Raw genomic sequence first — 12,588 nt, forward strand, 5'->3', positions numbered from 1 at the left:
CTTGAGCCACCTCCACACTCTCCACAGTCTTTTGAAGCTCCTGATGAATTAGGCACCCATATGAACACTGCCAATCTCTACATTGTTTATCGTTGTTGTATGAAGCCTATGAATGATATTTTCAAATTCTTGATTTTGAACAGAAAACATTTGCCGTATAATTTGATCAACTTCCATTCTATTATTGTATACTGTCATAAACTGCAGGAGTTACATAATGAGTTTTTATTTTTATTTGCTTTGAGCAAGATAGATAGTTGTTTTGGCCATTGTAATGTGAAATCACTTCTTTCTTTACAGTATTTGACCAAAATTATTGTCTATGGTATTTGTAAATACACACAGTATCTGTATTTCTTACCATAAACCTATTTAGTTTTATTCTCAGTAGGGTTTTTTGGACTCCACAGTGTTTATATGATTCGAACTCCTTACACATAAGCACTTGTGTGTATTAACCCAATCATGAATTTAAGATATTTTAAAAGTATAAATACCCTTATTTGCTGCAAAGACAATGTATAGACACTTGCTTTTTTTTTCTTTTTCTTTTTCTTTTAATGTAATGACTTTATTTTTTAGAACAGTTTTAGATGTACAGAAAAATTGAGGAGGTAACATGGAAGTCCTCCATTTTGTTACTGGATTTTATCTAGGTTCTTGGCTATGCTGCAGAAATGAATTTCAAGAGCACACCGGTGAGTTAGGCCAGTAATTTATTCAGGTAGGGAGGAAAGAGAAATGGGAGAAAATAACAGAGCAGGGGTCCCAGATAGAGAGGAAGGGGGTGAAAAGGGATAAGAGGGCTGATTTACAAGCTACAATTCCCCATTATAGGTTATAAATCCCCAGGTTTACTTGTGCAACCACATGGCAGAGGATGAAATGGCTAGGGCGTTAGACCGAGGACAGGACGGGTCCACAGGCAAGAGAGCAGGGCGAAAGCCGGCCCTCAGACCTGTGCCTGGCTTTTAAACTGTTAATTATTCCACTGCTTTGCTAATGGCAGGGGAGGGGATTCCAGCTGTTTTGATTGATTCCCCACCCATCAATTCCTTAGTGAGGCCCTAATGATAAAGTTCCTAGGGAACATTCATCTGGGGCTTTTCTTTGCTCCCAGGAAGAAGTCTTTGTTCTAGGTAGCAGAATCTTGGGGGTGGGGGTCCTCCAGCAGCCATCTTGGGGGTTACTGATGTCCACGTGGACTCTCTGCCAGGTTCCAGATCCATCTATTAATTTCCTATCTTACTAGTCTGTTTCAATTTTAATGCCAAGGAATAAGTCTTTTTGCAACACAAACTGGTCAATAATAGGTAATGCAGATATGTTCCGGTTAAACCAACAATATTTTGCATATATATGCTTCTTTTATATCAGCACTAATGAAGTCAACATTGGCTGAATGCCTGAGTAATGAAACACATTCTCATTTAAGAGTATGTAACTGAAAAAGAAATGAAAGAATAAAGGGTAGTTTAAATACATACATACATACATATATGCTTATAAAATATCTTTAGGACTGTGCATTCTACATATAATGGCTGAATAAATAAATAAAACCTTACACAGAGAAGTAAAATTCTAAATTGAGTATTGAAAATCTTTCACAACCATTATTCATTTAAGTTTATTGGCCAATATTTTAGCATTGCATTCGTTTCCTCACCTATACAAAGAGCTTTTATTCCAAGATACCAAAGCCTGGTAAATTGATGTCTTTGTTCTACAGGCATTTTGCCACAAGGTGGTAGTAAAACTCTTTGAAAATAAAGCATTACCCCCAAAATGTAGATCTCATTACAAGACTTAAGAAAACAATTTCAATATGGGTATAGTTTAATTTTGTTTCACAGTTTAACTTCTCTACAGATATAACAGCTGTAGAAATTTTATATTTTGTATAAATTCCTCTTAAATGACTATGTAAATTACAAGAATTGAAATCACTCTATCATGATGATCGTGGTATAGCAACAATCAGAGCTAACATTTTTAAGGTCCTTACTTTGTGCCTGACACTTTGCTAGATGTTTGGTGTGATACACATTGACTCAATGCTCACTACAGATGAAAATACCAAGCCTTGGTTAGCTATAGCACTTAAGGGAAGATAGGAGCATTAGAGCAGGGATTCTTGTCTTTTAGATTGTTTCCTGGGTTAGCTGAGGGAAGAATTAGAGCTGCATTTCATAAATTAGCACAACAATAATGACCAGGAAGTGCTTTTTACAAAAATAAATTTCTCAGACCCCTCCCCTGAAGATTCTAATTCAGCAGGTCTGGGATGAGGGACAAGTAAACTGTATTTTGAACAAGTGTTTCTTGTGATTCTTATCAAACAAGTTTAAAAACTACAGATTGTTGTCTTTGGATTTAGCTGATCTATTTATCAACTATGTTTAAAATCACCTATTTTCAGAACTGTACCTTTTATTTCAAGATTCAAAAACTCAAAATCAAAACAAATTATATCAAGGTTCTTCAATACTCTTTGCCACCCTGAATTTTGAGGACTCAGGTGAATAATGTTTTGCAGAAAAGGTGATATGCCGGTGTATCCAATGCTCTGTTATAAAAATATGCCAGTGATATTAATACTGAGGCAGGCTAGTTAGAGACTAAAGAGATGAACCTGGGACCTGGCAGAAAAGCCGGGCCATAAAACACATGGCCACGGGAACCCTCTCTGAAAGAAAGACCCTTCCAGATGGCTGCTGGAAGAATCTAGGGAAAATTCCCCAATCAGATCGGGATTTCATCAGGATGAAGGAAAATCTCTGGATATTCTCAAGGGGTCTTGCCATGGGCCCCAAGGAGGGGTGGGGATTGAAGTCTGTAAATTAGCCATTTTACCCCTTTTTATCTCTTTTCTCTATCTGGGATCCATAATCTTTTATTTTCTCCTATTTCTCTTCTCTTATTTTCTTAACAAATTACTGACCTAACTGAACTGGTGTGTACTTAAAATTCTTTTTTTTTGTAACATATCCAAGAACCTAGAGAAAATCCAGCAATAATACTACACAGCATAGTAAAAAAATAGATATAAAGTGTTTTATCAATTCTCAAATACTTAAAATACCTAATGTGTATTTTAATGGTATTATATAAACCATTAACAATGTAAATGCTTTTATAACAACATCAATTTATTAAACACTGTTGTAAAATGACTGATCTTAACTCTTAAAAAGCATGTAATAATTTGCCTCACTGATTTTGCAACCCTGAAATAAAAGATGAACAATCAAAATGCTAAAATCAAGTGACGACAGCTAGCAAAACTGTTTCCCTTAGGTCTAAAATATTTATAGTGCTCTGTGTAGGTGGATCTTCTCTTATACAATGCTTGTCAATATTTTCATTTTCAGAACATAGAAAAATTCCCCTCTACTTTAGATTCCTAATCCCATCATAGTCTCAAGAGCTTCTAATTGGATTGAATTTCCTAGAGAAAAATATTAACCTTTATAATTCCCAGGATTCAAGTACATGACTTGAGTAGAACGTAGTATTTATAACATTGTAATTATAAGCATACTATTATTACAATGTAGTTATTTAATATGATACCAAAATAACATGATTTTAGAGAGCAATGCATTTCTTGCCACATTTTAAAAGTGAAGATACTGAAGCCTGCACTTGTTGCATGTGATCTAAGTTCGTACCACTAGTGACAGCTGGGTCAGAACTTGGGGCTTGTGGTTCACAGAGCAGGCTACTTCAGGAATAACCTCAACCCACCCCAAATACTGGCAGAATAGATCCTTCATAAAAGATGAATGATTCCATCACTCAATGAACAAATGAAGACACCTGCTTATAAACCTCCACTCGCTTGAGCAGACCCATTTATAAAGCGACCTTTCAATTGAAAGATGACACCAACTTTTATGTCAAACACATTCACCTTGCTATGCTGAATACCAACCCAAGCTTAAAGCGAAAATGTTTTAAACCATGCTATGGGATATATGGGGTTAATTTTAAAATGTAACTGGACGACAATTTTTTAAGGGAATCTATTATTACTCAAGTGAGTGGTAACGTCATCTGGTCACACACTGGAATGATTGAGTTCATAACTTTTGGGAAGTTTGGGATGTTTCTCTTAAATTTTTTGTCTCTAACAAAACCTAAAGTGACAAAGACCTATTTCTGAAGATTTGCTTTTCAGTATCTCATTGGGGCCAATTTGGATTATGAATGTGGAGATTGTCAGTCCCTTAATGTTATATTTAGGTATTTCCCACATCGCTATTTTAACATCCTTTATCTGCTCTCATTAATTAGTATTGCAGCATTGCCAATGCCACCTTTAATTTTTGCTTCTTTCATACCAGTTTGACAAATGATATTTTCTTAAAATGGTAAAACAAAGTGTTTTGAAACTTTTGTCTCTTCTACCAACAATTGCCAGTAGGTGGCACTAGGCGACTGAACTTCTAAATCCCTTCAACAACTTTACCTGAATTGGGAAGCTGCAGATAACAGAGACGCTGTAATGTGGGAAATACTATAGTTCTCTAGAGGTCCCGTTTTGTATGTGTTTGACGATTGTCTTGCACTTCACTTTCAGAACTTGACAATTTATCAATTGAAAGTTGATTCTAAAATTGGATTGTTGCTGTGGAAGGAAAAAGGTGTTGTGGTGGATGTATGGGAGTGCTGTATATTATATATATGCATTGCTGTGGTCTAGGACTCCTACGAAGAAACGCTGAATAATTGGGGGGGGGGGAAAGGATAGGATGTGGAATTTTTTCAAGTCAACATTCTTTATCTAAGTTCTTTATCTAACTTTATCCAAGTTCTTCATCTATCCTTTAAACCCATCGCTATATGCCATTCCCTAGTAAGGGACCATGACATTATATTGGGCTTCAAATTTCGGGGAGTTCTGGATCACAGAGTGTTTCAACAATGGCAATGGAGGGATACTGGTATGGGATACCAATGACAGGTGATATATGGCTGACAGGGAGCTGTACAGAACATATGTCCAGGGTGCATGGTAATGATTGGATATACTCATAGTGGCAACAATTAAAAACCCAGCAGGGGGGGTACTGGGTTCCTGGCCAGTGGTGCTCTGTCGTGGTCCCTAGGGGAGCAGCGATAGTCTCCCAGGTACAGCGGCGGGGACCGGGAGGGAGTGAGGGTTCAACAGTGAGCCCCTGATGCTAATGACTATGCTCGTGAGCTGATAAACCTAAAATAAGAACAAGGCCTAGAGCAACATTGTGCCTGGGAATTTCCTCCTGTCAGCCTTCATGTTACTCAAATGTGGCCAGTCTCGAAGCCAAACTCAGCATGTAAATGCAATGCCTTCCCTCCAGCGTGGGACATGACACCCGGGGATGAGCCTCCCTGGCAACGAGGGACCACTATCAAATACCAACTGATGATGCAACTGGAAAAGGACCTTATATGGAAGGTTCAATGCGGATCAGCAGAATATCCATGTCTACATAAAATAACATGACTTTAAAATGCTGTTTGACCTAAAGTAAGGGGGAAATGGAAAGGAGAAATGAGTTTATATGGCTACGAGTTTCTAAAAAAGAGTCTGGAGGCTGGCAGAAGGATTGCCCTCATGCACAACTGAGCAGAGTCAGAGAGACAGATAAAGCAGATACAACCCCCAGATATTGGTTCCTATGAAGGCTAAAGAGACCCATGAGAGTTATGGTCATGGCCGACGGGGTTTACTACCAGGGCAGATGGCCCCTCTCTGGAAATGGTGTTTATGTGTGATGAATCTGGACTCAGATCGGATCTCCCTTCATAAGACTTTCATACTAATCTGCTGGAGGTGCAGTTAATGTTGGGGTTTAAGATATAGTTAGGGGATTTGAATCTCTGGACTGATAATGTGATAGCCAGGTCCTGAGCCTCAACAGACTCCAGCACCTACAATCTGATTTATTGGACTTACCACACTCAGCTAAGATGGAGTTGAAGAAGGACAATCACCACACCATGGAGCCTAGAGTGATTACAACTGAAAATGGGAGGATGGCAGCCAGCATCCATGTGGAATCTGAGCCTCCTCTTGACATAGAGGTGCAATGGACACAACCAATCCAATGTCCACATAGAAGAGATGGCATTGGATTGGGAAAAGTGGACATGGTGGACGATGGGTATGGGGAAGGGCAGGAAGAGATGAGAGGTGGGGGCGTATTTGGGACGTGTTGCTGCCCTGGATGGCGCCTCGGGGGTGATCACCGGACATCGTGGATCCTTACAGGGCCCACTGGATGGAATGGAGGAGAGTATGGGCCATGATGTGGACCATTGTCTATGAGGTGCAGAGGTGCCCAAAGATGTACTTACCAAATCCAATGGATGTGTCATGATGATGGGAACGAGTGTTGTTGGGGGGCGAGAGGGGGGGTGGGGGGGTGGGGTTGAATGGGACCTCACATATATATTTTTAATGTAATATTATTACAAAGTCAATTAAAAAAAAAAAACAAATCATCTATTTCAAAAAAAAAAAAAAGAACTGAAAAACTTAAAAAAAATAAATAAATAAAATAAAATTGGATTGTTTTCAACTAACTTTTCCATTTATCTTTTATAACTCCAAATGAGTTATATCATGGATTAATATATTTAATAATAAAAATACCATTTATCATTAACTTTAATATGGGGAATAATAAATATCAAAATATTTCCTGTACTTGTTTTTCTATTTCTACTAAAGTAGTTTTTTAAATAGGAAAACTGGATCAAATACATTATTGTTATTTCTGGAATGAAATAAATGAAGAAATCCCTTCACTGACTTTATCCGCTCCTCAATTTTCTTTTGCTTTCTTACTCTGCTCTGGCCACCCTGTCTTTCTTCCCGATTTTCTACTATGCTATCGGGCACTCCCTCCTGATCCTCTCCTCTGGCGGTTCTTTCTGACTAGAAAACTCTCCTTTGAGATGTATTTTGACAAACAGCCACCAGCTCCTTGAAGGTCAACCATTCTGACATGGCAATATCCCAGACCACCCCCTCCCACCATTCCCCATTCCTCTCACTATCTCTACTTTTTCCTTTTTATGAGAACTTATCGCCTTCAAACATAATACATAGTTCACTTATTTGCTACTTTTATTGTTTATTGTCTGCCTCCTCCTGTTAGAATGTAAGCTCCACAAGGGCAAGGATCTTTGTTTTCCTCATTAATAAATCACAAGCACATAGAAAAGCTACTGGCATGTAACAGGCATTCAATAATATCTGTTGAATGTATCTGAGTTGAAATAGATCAACTATTTACAACAACTGTGTCAGAGTGGAAAACAAAGGTTATTTACTTCCAATGTATTATAGTAAGAGGAATTGCTTCAAATTTGTTATTCAAGTTAAACATGTATATTCTTGCTGATTGATGCAGCTTAAATGAATAGATTATTATGAACCTCCAGATAGTATATTTTGCTTCTTCCCTATACCATACACATAGTTTGCATGTTATGTACTTGTATTTATTGTCCTGCTGAGACTAGTGAGAGAAAGAAACTCCTTGCCTGTGATTGGCCAGCAAGTGGAAAAGAAACGTTCCAAAGGAGATGCAGTTCAGAAGCTGGAACTGAAAATTGCAAAACCAGGAAGATGTGCTCCTGTCCTGAATTAGGGCCACACTGACCTACTGTTAGGAAGACATAACACTGACACAGTACAGGACAGTGCATTTATAAAGATTTATTTGGGAAGCAAATGTGGCTCGACTGATAGAACATCCGCCTACCATATGGGAGGTCTATCGTTTGAACCCAGGGCCTCCTGGCCCATGTGGTGAGCTGGCCCATGCACAGCGCTGCCACGCGCAAGGAGTGCCCTGCCACTCAGGGGTGTCCCCCGTGTAGGGGAACACCATGTGCAAAGAGTGTGGCTCTCATTGAGCCACCCAGTGTGAAAAAAGCGCAACCCACCCAGGAATGGTGCCACACACATGGAGAGTTGACGCGGCAAGATGACATAACAAAGAGACATAAATTCCCGGTGCCGCCGACAATGCAAGTGGACACAGAAGAACACACAGCGAATGGACACAAAGATCAGACAACCAGGGAGGGGGGAGGGGGGCAGGAAGGAAGAGAAATAAAATAAATCTTAAAAAAAAAAGAAAAGATTATATTCTTGTCTGGGATCATAGAAAAGAATATTTTAATTCTATATTATCAAATTAGCTATTATTTCAATATTTCATTGTAAGTGTAACCACAGTACAGAGGGTAGGAGGCTATTAAATAGCTGCTGCATGCAGTGAGGATTTTTAATAGTTTTTATTCAAAACTGGCAGGACATGCATGCTCCAGAGGGAATGTATTCAGAACTCAGGCCTGAGATTGAGATCCAACCCAAAAGACTGGGGTAAGAGCGGCTTCTTATGTTTCCATACAAAAAGTGCGTGGCATATTTACATAGGGCCCTCCAACGAAAGCAGAGCAGGGGAGATGCTGGAGAGAGATATTAATGGAAATCAAATATTAGGTAACTAGGGTTAGATAACCCTCCTTAGCAACAGAGCAGAGAGAATTTGCATTTAAAGTAAAATTTGAACAAAGCCATTAAGCATATCCTTACTTCAAATGATACAAAAAGGACCATGATGCAACAGCATGAAAATTGAAACCAAGCTAACTCCCTATCCTTTGTTAAGCAATACTGAGACAAAACATTTTTTCCTGGGCATGTGTTAAACAATATGGAAGGAAAGAAAAAAGAACTTAGCTATTTGATCCAGGAAGTACTTCTTCCCAGAAGAAAAGATTTTACAAATTAAAGAGCTTCTTATCAAGAGTTGAGTATTTGTTGTGCCCACTGATCCAAAGTTATTATGCTTTAAACTCTGACCAATCGCAACCAGTTCTCCACCTTGCAACGCCTACTTTAAACCACCTAGCCCAAGCCTTTAAACCCCATCAATATTCTCTCTGAAATTCTCCATTTTAGATACTACTAAAAGTCTGTCAACCTGGGGTTCTGCAGTAGGTTTCATAAACTTAGCTTTGCTTGATCAATAGGTGTTTCTGGTAGTATTTGGGGAGGTTGATGATCAAAGATACCCAGTGATGACCCAGTGTTTAAAGACAAAGAGCAAGTGACAATGCCCATAGCCAAAGACTACCGCAAACACACCTATAGTTGAACAAAATTGGGGTATTGTTCATAGCAACAAGTTCAATGCACATTGTGGGGTACTGTGGATGGGTCTCAATAAGAGGGTGTTAGGAATGACTTAATTTAAGATTTGGGCTTTGGCTAGGTGATTCAGGGAATCTTGAAGGAAGTAGAGCTTTGCTGAGGATGGACTGCAGTCAAGAAATGGGGGCAATTCTAAAGATAGCTATATTAGCTGTATTAGTCAGGGTTCTCTAGTGAAACAGAATTAACAAGAGATATCTGTCAATAGTATGTGATTTTGTAAGAGTCTTCAGGTGACCGTGGGGATGTACAAGTCCAGGTTCTGCAGGCAGGCTGCAACCAGGGGCTCCGATGAAAGTCAAGTGAAAATTCTTAATGAGTTCTGGGAGATGTTGACTGTCTAAAGTTGAGCTGGAAAATTCTCACTCAATGTTGGAATCACTTCTCCTTTTAAGGGATTCAACTGATTGGATAAAGTATCACTCATTGTTGAAGACAATCTCCCTGATGATGTAATTGTAATCAATTATCTGTGATTTACCACTGCAGTGAAGTCAATGGTGACTAAAGTCCATAAATGCCCTTGTATTACAGTTAACCCAGTGCTTGCTTGACCAAACAAATGGGCACAATTACCTGGCTGAAGGACACTTTAGCCTAACCATAACAGTCCACCTGTTGTCAACTTGACAACCATACACATTACCTTAAACCATAACTAATCTCTTAGTAAAAAGAGCAACAAACATGCATATATATATACATATACATATACATATATATATATATATATATATATATATATTTATATCTAACAATTTTCAACTGTCCTGTGTACAATCAGAAACACATTAATTCCATACAGAATAGGGTGTAAGTTCTTGGGTAATATTCACTCTTAAACTTGATATCCTCAAATATTATGACATGAAAGTGATACAACTTTTTATATGATCAGGGAAAAATTGAGGGAAGAAGACATAATCATTTTGTGTGAAATAAGGAAGATAGATTCTGGACTATTACAGTCCTCATTTCTGTAACTGGTCATGTGGTCAATGTTCCTATTTATCAATACCTTCTTCCACTATCCATTCCATGTTTCCATTACCCTCAGCAAGCACTTCAGCTGGCCTTGGTTTTCTGCCTGGTGGGGTGACCCAAACTTTCATTTCTGAAGATTCTGGGCCATTAGTACTCCTGCTTGAATTGGGTTGTTGCAATTTCCCATTGACTTTAATCATAGGACATGGCAGTACTAGAAGATATCCTAGGGGATCTCCTGTATTCCAGGAAAACTCTCTTTATCCCCATTATATAGATGCAGTCCTATTTCCCCTTGATAGTCAGGATCAATTACCCCAGGCAGTAAGTAATTCCCTTCTTTAAGTGTTGATTCAGAGGTAAGAGGAGCCCAAAGTGGCTAGGTGGCAGTTTTAACTTCCAGTTCGATGGAATCATTGTTGTGTTCCCTGGTGTAGCTGTTTGATATAATTGATGAATTCCAAAAAGAAATATTGGATTATGCTTGTATTCTGATCTGTACCTGGGCATGATTGAGTTATGATTAGGACATTAAGTCCCCACCCCTTGGTGGATGGGGACTCGCAAATGAAAGGCATGGTGAAGAACAGAGTTGAGGGTTTTTAATGTTGGAGTTTTGATTTTGGACGTTGATGCTAAAGACTTAAACTGGAGTCCTGGGAAGTCAGCACACAGAAGAAAGAGAAGCCCGCCCCAGGAAGGAAGGAACCTTGAAGCCAGAGTAAAGCAAGCCCAGGAACATAGGAACCCAGGAAGCCTGAGCCCTCACAGATGTCGGCAGTCATCTTGCTCCAAATAGACTTTGGTAAGGGAAGTAACTTATGCTTTATGGCCTGGTATTTGTAAGATCCTACCCCAAATAAATACCCATTATAAAAACCAACCAATTTCTGGTATTTTGCATCAGCACCCCTTTGGCTGACTAAATCACCTGGTGACAGCACTCCTCCTTTTGGGACTAAAATCTGTAGACCAGCAGAGTTTGAGGTTGCAGAGACAGGAAGCAAAAATTTTCCTAGTGGGTTACTAGAGGTAATAGTGAGTGGTGCCACTCCCATTTCCACCCCTTGATTCCTGGACCCGTGGATCCTGGTTATGGGAGAAACAGCACCATAGAATGGATGCTGATTTAGAGCATACACAGTGTCCTGGAGAACATTACCCCAGCCCTGAAAGGTATTGCACCTAGTTGGCACTGTAATTGAGTCTTCAAAAGGCCATTCCACTGTTCTATCAACCCAGCTGCTTTAGGGTGATGGGGAACATGGTAAGACCAGTGAATCCCATGGGCTTGTGCCCATTTCCATACATCATTTGATGTGAAACGGGTTCCTTGATTAGAAGCAATGCTGTGTGGAATGTCATGGCAGTAGATAAGACATTCAGTACGTCCACTGATGGTAATTTTGGAAGAAGCATTGCCTGTAGGAAATGCAGACCCATATCCAGAGTATGTGTCTATTATAGTTAAAACAAATTGCTACCCCTTCCATGGTGGAAATGGTCCAATGTAGTCAACCTGCCACCAGGTAACCGGCTGGTCACCTTGAGGAATGGTGCCATATCAGAGGTTGAGTGTGGGTCTCTGCTGCTGGCAGATTGGGCACTCAGCAGAGGCTGTAGCCAAGTCAGCCTTGGTAAGAGGAAGTCTGTGTTGCTGAGCCCATCCTCCAACCCTACCTCCATGGCCACTTTGTTCATGAGCCCACTGGGCAATGACAGGAGTGACTGGGGAAAGAGGCTGAGCATTAGCCACAGAGCAGGTCATCTTATCCACTTGATTACTAAGATCTGCTGAAGTCACCCTCTGGTGCACATTCATGTGGGGCACATGTTTTTTGCCCACTCAAAAATGTCTATCCATATTCCTCTTCCCCAGACCTCTTTGTCACCAATTTTCCAATCATGTTCCTTCCAATTCGCTGACCATCCAGCCAAGTCATTGGCAACAGCCCATGTATAAGTGTACAAACGCACCTCTGGCCATTTCTTCTTCCAAGCAAAATGAACAACCAGGTGCACTACTCAAAGTTCTGCCCACTGGGAGGATTTGCCTTCACCACTACCCTTCAATGATGGCCTAGAAAGGGGCTGCGGTGCTGTAGATGTCCACTTTTTGGAGGTACCTGCATATCGTGCAGAACCATCTGTAAACCAGGCCTGAGTTTTCTCTCCCTCAGTCCAATGATTGTAAAGGACTCCCCAAGAGACCAAAGCTGTGTGCTGAGAAAGAGAACGTAACATGGCAGGGGTGGTGACCATGGGCATTTGGACTTCTTCCTCATGTAACTTACTTGTGCCTTCAGGACCTGCTCAAGCCCTATCTTGTATATACCACTTCTACTTTATTCTGGATTGTTGCTGTGCACCCAACTTTATGGTTT

Source organism: Dasypus novemcinctus, chromosome 5 (genome assembly GCF_030445035.2).
Source record: "Dasypus novemcinctus isolate mDasNov1 chromosome 5, mDasNov1.1.hap2, whole genome shotgun sequence".
In the NCBI taxonomy this organism is placed as follows: Eukaryota; Metazoa; Chordata; class Mammalia; order Cingulata; family Dasypodidae; genus Dasypus; species Dasypus novemcinctus.